Below are 17065 nucleotides of genomic sequence, written 5' to 3'. Positions count from 1 at the left end.
TTTTAAAAAGTCGCAGCTAGGTGTCCCCGCAGCCGTCCTTTCTTCCACTAGAGGGACACCTTAGGTAGTCTTTGTTCTATAGGAGGGTCGCCTGATAATCCAACCAGAGGAACTGTTCTATGTGGAAATCCCTTTACCCTCCAGCCTTCCTTGTTAGAAAATGAAAATCACTGGCTATTCCGTGACCCAGAAATAGCCACTGCAACATCATAAAATATACACGTTCAATGTTTTATACGTACACTCTCACCACACACTTCTTTTATTGATTTGAGGCAATAGATAAGGCAGAATTCAAAGTTTGTCACTAGCATTTAACAAGCCTCCGAACATAGTATTTAGTATTTTACAAAATCCTTTTACGTGGCTGATGAGATTTCTGAAATGAGGATATACCACACTTATTAATCTAATCCCTTATTAGTGGACATTTATGTCTCTATGTCCCTCCCTCCATTATAAATAATATTTCACTGAACATTTTTTGTACATAAATTCAACTATGCCCCTAAGATACACTTAGAATGGATAATTAGTGGGATAAAGAGAACAAACATAAGGCATTTCATTACATTCATAGTGCTACATTGCCCTCTAGAAAGCCCGTTCAAATTTACATTCATGTCAGCAGTTTGCAAGAGGATCTGTTTCTCTATCTCGTTACTGCTTAACCAGGATTTTACTAACATTTTGTTGAGATTAAAACAGCATGTAATAATTCCTGAATGCTGGTTGAATGGAAAGGTTTGCCTGCAATAATCTGCGTGCAGCATTTCCTATGAAATGAGTATTAATCTCTCCAGTTCTGAGAGTGGGAGAATGGAGCGTCAGGGAGGTTATATAATTTGGGCAAGACCACTGAGCTAGTTAGTATATTGCTTAGGTTCAGGTCGGGATGTAGTAAGCAGGAACACAACACATCTTTAGGGTGTGTGTGTGTTGAAGTGACAATACTGAAGTTGAAACCTGATTCCCAAGCTGTGGTAGGTAGAATAATGGCTCCCCAAAGATGTCAATATCCTAACCCTGGGACCTGTGAATATGTCAAATGTAGTGGCAACCAGGACTTTGCAGATGTGATTTCAAGATGGGGAGATTATTTTGGGTTAATCAGGTGGTCCCAGTGCAAATTACAAGGGTCTATATAAAGGAAAGAGGGAGATAGGAGGGTCAGAGTCGGAGAAAGAGATGTGGCAATGGAAGCAGAGGTTGGAATGATTTTGAAGGGACCAAGAGCCAAGGAATGCAAACTTTCAAAGCCAGAAAAAGCAAGGAAGTGAATTCTACGCTAAATGCTTCAGAAGGAACATGCAGCCCTCCCAACCCACTTTGGGCTTCTGACCTCCAGAACGGGATGGTAATGAACGTGTGTCATTTTAAGCCACTAAATTCATGGTAACTAGTTATAGCAGCAATAGGAAACATAGACAATCATTCACTATTTCTACTACACTGAGCTTGTAAGATGTTCCCAGAAGACCAAAACCAAACAGAGGAAAACATAAATGGGGGTATATAGGGAAGCAATAATTTTGGACGGTGATTGGTCAACCTATATGTAAAATTTAGATATCTGTAAGGATACATATACACATGAAGAGGTATTCACTCAATAAACATTTATTGGGCACCTGCTGTGTGTCAGGCAGTGTACTAAATGCTGGGGATTCCTCGGTGAACAAAGGAGGCAAAATCTTTGCAACCATAGAACTTATATTCTAGTGGATGCTTGTGTATGAATATGTTTATTTGTCAAACCATTTTGTGAACTATCATTATTTCTCAGAATTTCACCTAAATGTCCAATAGTAGGAGACTAATGAAAGTCTCTTCATGCATCTCTGATAAGTGGGGTATAGTACAGATATTAAAAAGCTGTATGTGGGGGATCCCTGGGTGGCGCAGTGGTTTAGCGCCTGCCTTTGGCCCAGGGCACGATCCTGGAGACTCGGGATCGAATCCCACGTCGGGCTCTCGGTGCATGGAGCCTGCTTCTCTCTCTGCCTGTGTCTCTGCCCCTCTCTCTCTCTGTGTGGCTATCATAAATAAATAAACTTATCTAAAATCTTTAAAAAAAAAAAAGCTGTATGTGGCAAGCTACCCAATACATGTGATTATTTACAAAGAAAAAAAAAAGCTGTTGCAAAACATTGATGGAGAGCATGGTCCTCTTTGTCTAAAGACATTAGCAAACAAACAATATTTTCCCATGACTGCATAGGAGAGCTCTGGAATTAAATTTCTTAACAAAAGCAATTGCTTCTGGGGAGTTGAAAAGAGTGATTGGCATCAGAGTAAGACCTTTACATTTTATTTTATTCCCCTCTCTTCTGTTGGTCTCTCTTACCATGAACTTTTATATTGCTTTTATAATAAAACCAATTCCAATTCCCAGGTGCTATATAAATACTTCATCAGCACTAAAAATTATTATCTTGTGACTTCTAGATTTACTATGCGTGTGGTGGGCAACACTTAATGCCAAATTTGGTATCTGGGGAAGCGGACTTATAAATTTTCACAGATTCTGTCTCAATCTCTTAGTTTTTCCCTGGGCAAAGGTTTTCAACTTAAGGTGATGGGATTCTTTGTCTCCTTCCTCTTTTCCTGTGCCTCTGTCACAATAATTCTGCAAACCTTTCCTTATTTTTTAGACTACTCTGATCACCAAAGCCGCCTCCCTTCCAAGTCTCTCTGTCAGTTTCAGTTTTGTTTTGTTTTGTTTTGTTTTGTTTTGTTTTGTTTTGCCTGTGAGGATACAGGGCAGGTGGTTGGCCTTTGGCCTTTGGCATTGGGCTAGGAATGAGATTAGGCATCATTTCCCTCTCCGACCTGGGATGGAACCAAGCAACCTTGGTTAAACTTAGCTTGACTGGCCCTGCAATTTCTCTTAGCAACCCCAGCCTTTCATGTACCTAAGTGGAATGCCTGCTAAGTTCAGAAGGTGGATAAAGAGCGAATGCTTCCTAGCATTAACTCCTATCCTAGGGCCAGAATAACCCTTGAGTCTCTTAGAGTTTGCTTGTGTTGGTTTAAGAGTTCAGACTCTAAGTCAGAAAGACCTGGTCTAGAAACTGAGCTTAGGTACCTACTAGCTGTGTGACCTCATGCAAGTTACTTAACCTCTCTGTGCCTAAGTTACCTCATCTTTAAAATGAGACTAAGAGGGGCGCTTGGGTGGCGTAGTCATTTGAGGATCAGAACCTTGGTTTCGGCTGGGTCTGATCTTGGGGTTGGGAGATGGAGCCCCACTTGGGCCCCACACTTAGGATGGAGTCTGTTTGGGATTCTCTTTCTCCCTCCCCCAGCTCCACACCACTGGTGTGAGCTCTCTCTCTCTTGCAAATAAATAAGTCTTTAAAAAATGGGGATCATAATAGGACCTACTTCATGTGATTGTTAGAGTCATTGAGATGAAGAATATATAGCAGGACATGATGATTCAACCAATTTTCATTCAGAAACTTCATGACAACTGTTATAAAACAATCCAACCCATTCTAGGACCTGAAACACACGTCGCTGTAAGAATTAAAACCAAACATTCCGGGGATCCCTGGGTGGCTCAGCGGTTTAGCACCTGCCTTTGGCCCAGGGCGTGATCCTGGAGTCCCGGGATCGAGTCCTGTGTCAGGCTTCCGGCATGGAGCCTGCTTCTCCCTCCTCTCTCTCTCTCTCTCTATCATAAATAAATAAATCTTAAAACAACAACAACAACAACAACAACAAAAAACCCCACAAACATTCCCTCTTAATGCCAAGGAGCATTTGATGCTCAGATCACCCCTGTCCTCTGATTCCTCTGATAAGGAGAAAGTAGCCCATGGTTGTGTCTGGTTTTAAAATGCTTTAAAGATTATTATGAAAGGAAAAGAGAATACTAAAAGTTTTATGTGGAGGAATAAAGAGGGTGCAGATCAAGAACTTGAATAAGATGAGGGTGTTGGGAATGAAGAGCAAGCAGGAGGTTTCTAGGTGGGGCTCGAAGTCCTGGGTCCGGCTGTCTGGGAAGGTGTCCAGTCCACGGTCTGGGTGGGCAGACCTGAGAGAAGGGGCCCTCAGAGGCCACATGTCACAGTCTTGCTTGGCCAAGAGCCTCCCATCCAGAGCCTACGACTCCTTTCCCCCAAGTCTGTACACTAGGGGTGGGGTTTGCAACTCACGGCCCAGCCAAGTTCACACACGAAATTAACCATAATGCACAGAACTGCAATACATCTGCCATATTAAAATCTCATGGGGAAGGCAATTAGGGAAAATTAGAGGAAATAATGTCTTAATAGGTAATGAACAAAATAATTGAGAAACAGTGATCTACAGTGTGCTTTTATGATCATGCGGGTTAGGACAGCTGCTCAGCTAGAAACCGGTGGTCAAGTGACCTAACCATGGTAACAATATCCAAGGCATATCTATTGTAGCCTTGCAGTGTGCAGACACTATGGCTAGACTTTTATATGCATGTGCAAATGTGCAAAGCACATTGCTAACCACTGTCCTGGCTCTAGCTTGCTCTATTCAGCTCTCTTCTCCCACTATATGGGGATGGGTGTTCCCTCTACCACTGTGATCCTCCTCAGAGATCAAGGGGCATTAAGAGGTGTCCACTAAGATAATAAGGTAGATACTATTATTTTCTTTATTTTACAAGTGAGGAGAATAAGATATAGAGAGGGTAGGTAGCTTGTCCAAGGTCCCCGACTAAGTTGCAGTAAGGAGCAGTCTACCTGACTTCTAAACCTGAGGATGAACACTGGGTGTTATTCTGTATGTTGGCAAATTGAACACCAATAAAAAATGAATTTATTATTAAAAAATAAATAAACCTGTGGATACCCCTCCCCCAATTGCCTCCTTAGATGCCTGCCCTTGGCAGGCCGTGAATACCATCCTGAATCATTTAGACTTGAACATGTGGCTCATATGGTCCCCATCCTTTCCATGCATATGCATCCCTTTGACATAAACTCACAATACTCTTGGCTCAATCCCTCTTGATGACAGTAGGAGTTTTGTGTCTGTTGGTTGCAACAATACTTTAAAAAAGCTACTATGAATTCAGCAACAGTTTCAAATAGATTTGTGGTTTATTAAGGCAGACAGCATCTAGAAGCATTTGAAAATTTTTAGTATATGACCTTGAGAGGTCTGTTATGATTCTGTCTTCAGGCAAGGGATGGTACACATAGGATGGGGGAAGCCGTTGCAATACTTGCCGAGTTTTGCTGGGGACCTGAGGTCCATGGGAGACCCACTGGTGTGAGTCACTTACAATAATTCTCTGAAAATGAAGTCACCTGCGTACTAATACTATATCGTAAGTCCGCTGAGGGAAGACTTGTATTTGGTTAACTAATTATTATTCATTGAGGCAGAGGGAATTTAATCATTAAACTAATCTCTTTTCTTGGAAATAAGGACTTTTGATGACTCTGTAATTAAAATAAAAATATTTTTACTGTTTGACAAACCATTCATCATTAACGGGAAAGGGGGAAAAGAAGTAAAAATGAATCAGAACATGAAAACCAATTACCTAGCCCTCTTTGCAAGGACATCTGAAAATGATAGTGATCTTATGGATTAGGCAATTAACCTTTTGTACGGATTTATGAGGAGCCCCGAGGAGGCTCTCCTGTGGGGAGAAAAATACTTAAGTCAGGCAAGCTTTGTGAAGTGTGTTTTTCCTTATTTTTAGAGACATTCCTTTTACCGTACTGCATCTGCCCTCTTAGAATGTATTCTGACAAGGGACAGTGGACTAGCTACATAATTTGTGTGGCCCAGGGCAAATGAAAATTCAGGGCATCTTGTTATAAAAGTGTTGGGAATTTCAAGATGGTGACAGCAGAGCATGCAGCCAAGCCTGGGGCCCTTCTGAGCATGGGGTCCTGGTGACAACGCAATCCCAGATGATGGCCCTGCAAAGAGCTCTGACCTTGTGAATGACAATGTTCTAAGAGCTGTCCATCCATAGGGTGCTGGGTAGCTCAGTTGGCTAAGTATCTGCCTTTGGCTCAGGTCATGATCCCAAGGTTCTGGGATTGAGCCCCAAATTGGGCTCCCAAATCCTAAAAAAAAAAAAGGGGGGGGCTGTTTGTTTAGGCACTGCTGACACTATTGTAATCCATTTTCCTGATTCGGAGTTAGCATTTGTTGTATGGGAGGGAAAGTAGGGGTGGTGATGAGCGGGCATTTCCCTGGCATCTTGTGACAAGGGGACTACACATGGACTTTTGGTGTTTTCTTCAAATATGGTTTCACTTAATCTCGTAGAAGCACAGACAGGGGAAGAAACAGAGCTGGAAGACAATAAATTTGGGTCTGATTATTGGACCACACTGTTTGTAGTGACCTATGACAATCTTAAAAAGAAATAAACCATGTTGTTTTTCCTGTAGGACCTTGTCATTGGGGTGCTGCATGTATACAGAACTAAATCTGCAAATTATTAGTAATAGCTAGTTATCATCCCAACCATCCATGCAAGAATATTATGATTACAAAAAAATTCTAGGGGTGCCTAGGTGACTCAGTGGTTGAGCATCTGCCTTTGGCTCAGGTCGTGGTCCCGGGGTCCCGAGATTGAGTCCCGCATCAGGCTACCCACAGGGAGCCTGCTTCTCTCGCTGCCTGTGTTTCTGCCTCTCTCCCTTCTCTCTGTGTCTCTCATGAATAAATACATAAATAAACAATCTTTTAAAAATTCTAATATTTTGTTGCAATCCATCCCCCCAAACCCTGTGGTTTCTCATTAATCAAAAGCAATTGATTCTGTTAAGTGAAAAAAGCAAAGTATGGAATGATGTGTAAGATATTTTTATCAATATATATTTATGCTTGAATATACATAAAGGAAATCTGGCAGGATATATAAGAAGCTAAGATTGTTGGTTTTCTATTGGAGGAAATTAGATCGGAATAAGGAGGAGAGGGAGATGTTGTTCATTGTTTATCTTCTCTTTGTTATTTTGAACCTTTTTCAAAAATGTATTAAAAGTTATGTAAAATTAACATAAATAAAAATTGAATTTAATAAAAGGTAAGACATCAAATATTATATATTGTGCTGCATTTGGGGGATAAATTAAATAATTCAGTAAGTAAACAAAATTAAATGATAGCCTATTAAAAGTTTTTTTCATAGGCTGGTCTTTTTCTGACCTCAGAGATGCTTAATTTGGAGTTTACTTTTTATATTTTCTTAGGAAATGCCATGAGGTGAAGGTGCTTTCTCAGTTTTTAAAAAATAGGTTCAGGAAATTCAAAGTTGGTTCATTTCAAAAGTGGAATTTATTATTATTTAATGTAGATCTAATCATTGCCCAGTTTTACCTGCACAGGGAGATAGACTATACAGCATTGACATTTAGAGTGAGGAATTATATTTAGAAGTCAAGACAAGTGCTTGGGATGACAGAAGGAGGAAATAGTTTGATAGTTTACATATCATTTCAGTGGGAGAAATGAGGTTGTAAAATAGGTTATTCATGGGAATTACTCTTTAAGACAAATAAATCACAAGGTTGGTTCTTTACTCAATCTTGAAAAAAGAAAGTAAATGGCATGCTTTCTTTTTTCCCCCTTCAATGCCACTTTCAGATAAATCCTTGATTTTTTTTAAACTATGAGTTTTATCAAAAAATATGAAGGTCAGTCAGTGTAGTGGATGCTGTGATGTGCCACCCAGATCCCTGCTGCCCAAACACTCCATTCAAAATGGAAACATTAATTCCCCCATCTGCTGGAAATGTTGAGGGCCAATAGTTTTCATTCTAACCTCTAAGACTTGCTCTCAGCTGAAAAACCCCACTTCTTCTTTCTGGGGGGTAGCCAGGGGTAATTGGAATGGATGTATTTGGTGGTTGACAGAGCCCCACATTGGTTTCTTGGCTATCTGTGCATGGGTGGGGCTGGTAGACTAATTGGCTTCATGGAGGGATCTCCATGCTTCACATTCTCTAGATATTTCCTCTCGATTATGTTTGTTTCTTGGGAGAAGAAGCCACCAGTGTTCTATCCTCAGACACAAAGTCTGGTTTCCAGAGCTCTGGGACTTAGCTGGTAGGTTGCTGCAGAAGAAAGTCTAATACTGGTCATGTCTTGCCTCTGGCTCTAGTGGAACGGTTCATTTCCACTTAAATATGCTCCTGCTGGTCTGGGGGTAGTTTCCATATATATCACTTCTCCTTTTTAGGGGCTCATTTCAAATCTGGAATGGATGTTGGATTTTATCAAGTATTTTTCAACATCTATTGATAAAATCATGATTTTTTTCCTTTGATGTATTGAAGAAATATTTTGAATTCTAGATTTCCTAGTATCAATCCATTCTTGATTTCTACAGGTATTTTAGTTAATTAGCTAACAGCGCTTTTTGGAAGTCCCTGGCAGTGCATCTATGGGATGTAACCACGATAGCCAAAAGAAGCTCCATTCTAAGGAGTTTCAGGCCAACAGCACTGGTGAAAGCATGGGCTTGGAACCAGAGAGCCATGTCTTGGAGCTCTACTTCTGTATCTTACCAACTTCATGGCTGTAGGCAAGTTTCTTGAGCTTCAGACCTTTCACTTGTAAAATGGGAGTACAGAAATGAGAGGTAAATCATGGGAATGTTTTGAAGATTAACTGCATTAACCTGACACATAGTCAGAACTCAGCAAATATTAGGGGAAGGATATTTCTGAATGAAGCAGATGCCTACAAGAGCAGAGCAATTTGGTAACCATAGATGTCAAAACACAGTGTATAGGTAATTTTTTTGTATATTTTTTTATTGGAGTTTGATGTGCCAACATATAGTATAACATCCAGTGCTCATCCCGTCAAGTGCCCCCCTCACGTAGGTAATTTTTTTAAGGGTAAGCTGCAGCTTTGAAGAAATATATTTCATATCAAATTGTCAGCTCTCTGAGAAAACAATATTTCTCTCTCAAACTTTTTATTCACCACACATTTTATTTCAAACACCAGTTACATATTAAATTATATTATTAAAATTAAATAAAGAAAATGTATTTGCATGAAACCTTTTCTCATTTCTTTCCCCAGCAAAATGCAGTCTCAAAGAAAGAAGATTGTAATGAAATAAATGGAAATTGAATATTAACTTTTTGAGTGAATTTATCCTGAGTTAGCAATAAATCCAAGGGAAGGAACTGAAGAATAAGTGTATAGATTCAACTCAGTTAAAATATAGATGCATCCTAGATTTTATGCATGTGCATGCATAGTATTGATCTATGTATAATATATACCAGTGAGATTGTGCTTTGTCAATATGTAGCAGCTAGAGTATGTGTGAATATAATTGCAAGAATTTAATCTTGATTTGTGTGCATGTAACAATTAGTATGCTTTGTTATATTTGTTCTAATTGACTTGCATAAATATAGATTTCCACCTTGATGGAATTGGTAATAGACCATGCAGGCTTTGTCATCTCTTCACGTCCTATTCTCGAATATAACTCCACAAATACAGATAGTGTTTACCATCGTTTTGGGATGTGAGCAGTTGCTTGCTTATTTTGATGAAGGAAATAAATTACCTTCCCATAATATCAGAACGAGCCCCTAATCTTGTTAGATAACGAATTCAAAAGACTTCAAAATGATCCAAGACTAGTTAATAGCATCTCAATTATCTCACATCATCTTAGGAAAAACAAAATGTCTCCCTGGGGCATACTTTGTCTTGGTAGCAATAATGACTGATGAAGGACTAGGGAATAGGCATGTACTTATGTAACAAATTCTTCAAAAAGAAACACAACTGAATCAGATATGTTGATTGGACTCTGGCAAAGTGGCTTGTTGGAGGCAAGAGGGGAAAACATGCATTATAGGGGAAAGAGGGATGACACATATCAGGGACAGAGGAGACAAGGCCAGTAAAGGAACTGGTTTCCTCTCTAATAGAGCAAGATTAGACAGTTTAATTCCTTGGGAGGTGTCTCCCCAGGGTGAGGAGAGGAAAGAAGTGGGAGAAAGCCTGCCCAGAATTGAATGAGGAGGAGAGTGAATCATGTTTTGGCTCAAACTCTAAGCCTGACAGATAAACCACTAGGACTAGACACAATGACTTTGACATCACTACTCATCACTACAGATGTGTAAGCACATAAGAAACCAACTGACATACTAAAGTATAGCAGATTTCAAAAGAGTGGGATCATACTCCACAATCAGAACAAAAATCACTTTGTGAACTAGAGGTGTTGCAAGAAATGGGAAAATACTCAAATTTTAGAATTTTTCTAAATTTTATTTTAACACAATTCTTTGGAGCATTACATTTGGAAACATTGCATTTGTGGATGGTCTTAAAGAGCAAAGAGGTGGAGCTCAGAAGAATTGTATAGAGAGAAAATACACAATGGATAAATTAAAATCTGCAACAGACACAATTGTCTATTTATAGGTTGTCTATTATGGAAAATGGAATCAATACCATGGGAAACATGCTTAAAAATTTCTCCCAAAAGCCAAAGGATGAGGACAAAGACGTGAACAGAGACTTAAGAAAATATAAAAGAAATGTAGACTAGAGAGAGAAGAATGAGAAGAATTTCAGAAAGAACAAACAACATACAGAGAAGGAATATAATAATTCAAAGGAAAAATAAAGGTGCCTTTTTTTTTTAGCTGAATAAGGACTTAGATTTAAATTTATGGTTTACTGAGCACAGGCCAAAACAAACTCATGAAAGTAGACTAGCAAAGAGTATAAGCCACATAACATCACGGCTAAAAGGGTTTTATACTTTATTGTTTCCAGAGGTGTCAATAGAAGGGGTTTGTAGAATCACAACTGTATTACACATGGTAGTCAGTGACTGTAATGTGTACCCCAATTCCAGAGGGCAGAACCATGTGATAAAAAGTCCATCTTCAAATCAAACAGACTATTCTGATGAAATTTTTGAATTTTAAGTAGAAAAAGAATATGATGATCAGTCAGACAAGAAAAAAAGACTACTTACTGAGAAAAAAATAAGACTAAGATTTTTCTTATCTGCAAAACCAGTGGTCAAAGGCAATGATATGACTCATTTCTTGTTCATGTGGGAATGCACAGTCTCAGACATGATCAAGATGTATACCTTTAACATACTCTTCCTGAAACTATTTACTATCATACTCCAGACAGCTAAGAAATGAATCAAATTGTGGGAATTAAGAATGTGGAATTCGTGGTCTAAAATAACTGCTTGCACTAAATCTAAATTAATCTTGCTAGTATAGCTTTAGAACAATGCAAATATTTATTTATTTATTTATTTATTTTCAATAATAAATTTATTTTTTATTGGTGTTCAATTTGCCAACATACAGAATAACACCCAGTGCTCATCCCGTCAAGTGCCCCCCTCAGTGCCCACCACCAGTCACCCCCACCGCCTGTCCACCTCCCCTTCCACCACCCCTAGTTCGTTTCCCAGAGTTAGGAGTCTTCCATGTTCTGTCTCCCTCTCTGATATTTCCTACCCATTTCTTCTCCCTTCCCCTCTATTCCCTTTCACTATTATTTATATTCCCCAAATGAATGAGACCATATAATGTTTGTCCTTCTCCGATTGACTTATTTCACTCAGCATAATACCTTCCAGTTCCACCCACGTTGAAGCAAATGGTGGGTATTTGTCATTTCTAACGGCTGAGGAATATTCCATTGTATACGTAGACCACATCTTCCTCATCCATTCATCTTTCGATGGACACCGAGGCTCCTTCCACAGTTTGGCTATTGTGGATATTGCTGCTAGAAACATCGGGGTGCAGGTGTCCCGGCGTTTCATTGCATCTGTATCTTTGGGGTAAATCCCCAGCAGTCAATGCAAATATTTAAAAAATCTTTTAAGGGACGCCTGGGTAGCTCAGCAGTTGAGCTTCTGCCTTTGGCTCAGGGCGTGATTCCGGAGTCCCGGGATTAAGTCCCACATCGGGCTCCCTGCATGGAACCTGCTTCTCCCTCTGCTTATGTCTCTGCCTCTCTCTCCCTGTGTCTCTCATGAATAAATAAATAAAATCTTAAAAAAAAGTCTTTTAAGAGAAGCATGTAATATATAAATGTATTAATTAAGGTTCTCCTGAGAAATGAAATAAATTAGGTGTGTGTCTCTGTGTGTATATAGACCCAAGAAAGACCCAGAAAAGCCTATGGTACAGTTCTAGTCCAAAGGCTGGCAGCCTAGGGATCCAGTAGAGTCGATAATATAGATGAGGTCCAAAGGCAGTCTGAAGGACTTTTCTCTTACTCCTAGGAAGGTCACTCTTTTTGTTTTATTTAAGCCTTCAATTGATTGGATTAGGACCCCTGACATTATGGAAGGCAATCTGTTTTACTCTATTGATTAAGATGTTAATCTTGTCCAAAGCCACCCTTGCAGAAACACCCACAATAATGTTTGGTCAAATATCTGGGTACCCCATAGCCCTGTGAAACTGATGCATAAACTTAACCATCACAATACATAAAAGTACTTTAATTATGATAGCCAAGATCTAAGATAACAAACCGTATCCATAATACTGGGAAGCATTGAGGAGTGGAGTGAAGGAAGGAAGTATATACAGTCGTGTGCTGGTAAAACACCTCTCTGCAAAATAAGTACTGTGATGTTGCCAAATGTGGAGGTGAGAAGGGGTATGTACAATCAGCTATGTGAGCCAGTTTAAGATGCCTCTAGCACACCCTGTCAATGCATCTGTGCGTATACACTGAATTTTCACCCACTTTACCTCTCATTCATGCTTCGTTTTTGACTCACATTTGTCTGATAGATCTTCCTCTGTTATTTTAATCTTCTTTTCTGTTATATATATCTTAAACAAAATAGGGTTTTATTTTTAAAAAATTTATTTGAAATTCCTGACCATTTGACAGGGAAATGTAACCCATTTATATTTATTGGCACAATCAATGTGTCTGATCTTTTTTTTTTTTAATATAAGTACTGTTAATACGGTGTTATATTAGTTTTAGGCATACAATATAGTGATTCAACAAGTTTATACAGTATGCTATGCTCATCATAAGTGTAGTTGCCATCTATTATCACACAATATGATTACAACACCATTGACTGTATTTCCTTTGCTATATCTTTTATTCCCATGACTTATTCATGCCATAATTGGAAACCTCCAACTTCCTTTCCCTCTAGCAACCGTCATTTTGTTCTCTGAATTTACAGTTCTGATTCTGCTTTATGTTTGTTTTTTTCATATTTTTTTAGATTCCACGTATAAGTGAAATCGTATAGTATTTGTCTTTCTCTGTCAGACTTATTTCACTTAGCATAATACCCTCTAGCTCCATTCATATTATCACAGATGGCAATAGTTCATCCTTTTTAAGGGCTGAGTAACATTCCATTGCCTATATCAACACATTTAGTCTTATATTTGATATTTTGTTTTATGCTTACTGCTTTTATACTTCTATCTCTCAAAAAATTGAGATTTGTGGTTTTTTGTTTTGTTTTGTTTTGTTTTTTACTTTTTGTCTTAGGGTTTCCAAGTTCTCTATAACACAATTTCTATAATGTTCTTTCTGTTTTAAACTATTTCCAATATGGGTTTTAATCATCCTATTAGAGTTTAGATTTCCTTGAATCTTTTAAAAATTTTATTTGGCACCTTTTAAATGCATTTTTGCCTTCAACTCTTGTGGCTTCCTATTTGTGTTTCATAGAAGACTCTTCATTTTCTTCCTATCAATTTGTCTACCTATCTGCCTATCAATTGATAGATATAAAATTAGTTGCTTTTTACCAGTAAGTTTTTTTTTTAATTTTGTCCATTTCTTTTAGAAGATCATTGTTTAAGTTCTGTTTTTCCTCTGAGTCTTTAGGGTAATGTTCTCTTCCTTATGCTTTAGTATCTTTTTATAGCTTTAATTGTGAACCATAATTTTAGGGAAGCAAATCTTTGCATCATTTAATTAACTATTCCACCTAAATATTTCTGATAGATAATAAAATCTGTGATATTTTATGACAATGTATTATATATTATAGGTCCTAAGTTGCAGAGCTCTTAAAAAGAGAGTACATTCCATGTGTTTTTTGAGGTCCTGGTATAAAAGTAGCTTTAAAATAATTCATGATGTATAGGACTTATTTTCATCTACTGAGAAGAAAGTATAGATATGAGAGGGATTATTAGAAATTTATATACATGGACTCTCTCTAAAAAAAGAAATTTATATAGATGGAAGATATTTGGCATAAAATAACCTTATTTTGTTAGTAATACTTATTAAATAAGAAGAATTAAGCTTAATTTGAGGCTTTCCCCATGCCTGAAATAAAGTTTGATATTTTCATGTGAATTCATAAGATTTAGGGTTTTAACAACAATAAAAGCACTTTGGTTATTTACAAATTTGTTTAGTGAAGAAATCTAAAAAAAAAAAAAAAAGCAATACTTTTTCACAGCTGTTTTGCCTCTTCCTGCCTTTCTCAGGAACACTGAATTTTAAGTGCATTAGCACCAGAAATTTATGAATATACCAATATCTATGCTCATACGGCAGATTTAGCAAGCCCCTCGTAAAAATGGAACAAATTCATATAAGACGTATGCAGTTTTCCAAATGTTGTTTGTTTCTAAGTGTTCCTATAGAGAAATGTGAGAGGTGCCTATTTTTATAGTCTTAGAAGGCACATACATTTTGGGCTCTGGGAGTGAGAAACACCTGCTGGTGTAAAAAGAGCCAAAGATACTCTATTTTGTCTTCAGAAGAGCTATCAATATTCCACAAGAGCACCTGTGCTAAGAATTTGCTCCCAGACACCCTACTGCATGATTCTCCACAATGGCAATTCCTTTTTATTGCCAGTGTGCAGGTGAGGCATGCTTCATTAATGGGCTCAGAGTTAAATATCATTATTTTATATATGGAAGAATTTCTGCCAACACGCACTTAGTGAATGTGACCCAGAAGTTCCTCTTAATTCACTGCTTTGGGGTCGCTCAGTATCTAAAGTGGAAGGGCGCTCTGGGGACGGCACATGGGCTTCAGCCATGTACATCTGGACCGAGGTCCAGTATCACTTTAATTAACAGTATGGCCTTGTTAAGTCACCTAGTGCATCACTTATTAAGCAATTTGTCTTATGTTGAATTTGCCAGAAGCAGACCCTGAGATGAGGATCCCCGTGTGTATCAGCAAGAGTTAATCAGAGAAGCAGAACCACAAGGAGTAATATGGAAGAAGGGACTTATTATAGGGCTGAAAACAGGAAGAACTGAGAAATTATAACTAGGAAACTCTTATTCTGAGTCTCTGTTGCCTTATCTATAAACTTGGGATAATGATACCTTCCTTTGAAACATGCTAAACAGTGCAGAGTGGGTGCTTCAAAAAGTGAATTTCCTTCTACAGCTTAAGTAGGCTCTAGGCAAAGCCATTATCTAGGTCAGTGGCTCCCAGAATTTCATTTTACAGACTGACACAGTAACATTAAAAAAATGGGGAAGGTTTTGGGCGGTTGCCAACCTTTTATTTTGCCAAGTTAGGACTTTAGATAAGTGATTACTAACTCTGATTACTATCAAGTCATAAAAAAAAAAAAGACATTTTAAAACCCTCAAAATGTCAAAAGGCCATTTATTATTGTCAATCTTAGCAATAATGAAGGGTCATATTGTCAATTCAGCTTAATAATGACATGTTCTTCTTTTTTTCCCCTCTTTTGCCATAGCTCAGTGAACAATGTCATGAGCAGGCATTGGTACATGGATTCATTCTGAGAGCAACTGGGCTGAGTAGCACCTGAGTGTGTCTCCTTTCTACTTATCTGCATCCCTATTCCTCTCTGCTTCCTCCTCATTGGTTTGCAAGAATTCTGTTGCTTTTTTTCCCCCCTCTTAGAAGTATCCCACTGTGATAATCACTATTTCCCATCCTTCCCCTGTTCCTGGACTACATTTCCTAGGCATCTGTGGTGGATACAGCCACATGACTAGTTCTGGCCGATGGGTTGAGAGTAGAAGTGTCATCTGACACTCCTGGGTGAACGCATGGAAGAGTCAGTGTGTGATGCTCCAGGTTCTTTCTCCTGCCACAGTGAAGCATCTGTTGAAGTGGAAGTGCCAATAGAAGTAGTTGCCACATGGAGACTCAGAGAGCTTTGCAGGAACAAGAAAGAGACTCGTGTAAAACTCTTGAGATTTCAGTATTGCTTATTATTGCAGCATAATTTGGTCCATTGACACCAACCCCAAAAGCTCTTCAACACAAGCAAGCTGGCATCTGATTTTGTTAATAATTACTCCACAGAAATAATTGTCGGTCTGGAAAGAAAATAATATATGATTTCCAATTTTTATTTTTTTTTAAAACTGCAATATTGTCTTCTCTCTGATCCATACTGGGAAGCTATGTTGACTTCTTCTGTTAATGATCTAATTTAAAATCATACGTTGGTGGAAAAAAATTCAGCCATCCTTGAATCTGTCTCTCTCTCTCTCTTTCTCTCTCTCTCTCTCTCTTTTTTTTTTTTTTTTTTTTTTTTTACTGACTGTGTTTTTAAAGCTGCTTTTTTTCTGGGCATTCTCAGAGAATCTGGATAAATATCTTCCCTCTTGCATTTTCTCCTGGGTCTTGATATTCTTTTAAAATTCTTGTTACATAAGGTGCCAGGTAAATACAGCATGGTATGTTACTTTAGGTTGTTTTCAAGCAGTGCAATTGACAGTTTTCTAGTTAACTTGATTCAAGCAAGCAGACGAGACCGTTTGGATACATAAAAAAAAGTAAATTGTTGATTCCTGCTTTAGGCATCTAGGGGCATCTACTGAATTTTGGCCCTTGTAAAAAGCAGATGAAAGATGGTGGGTCTGTGCCTGAAGCTCAGGATGCCTTGAAGTGATGGAGAGGACTTTGGGTTTTATTTTGCAAACATTAGCTGCATTCTCACACCCTCATGACTATAGTCCAGTGGAAAGCAAGTGTGCTTTTCCTACCAGTTTGGAACAGGTTCTGAGAGTCATCCTAATTGGACATTGAAACATTTTGGCTAGAGGAATACAATAGTGTTGATTGGCCAGACCTC

This window comes from Canis lupus, chromosome 8, assembly GCF_048164855.1.
Source record: "Canis lupus baileyi chromosome 8, mCanLup2.hap1, whole genome shotgun sequence".
Lineage (NCBI taxonomy): Eukaryota > Metazoa > Chordata > Mammalia > Carnivora > Canidae > Canis > Canis lupus.
This window is presented reverse-complemented; position numbering follows the sequence as displayed.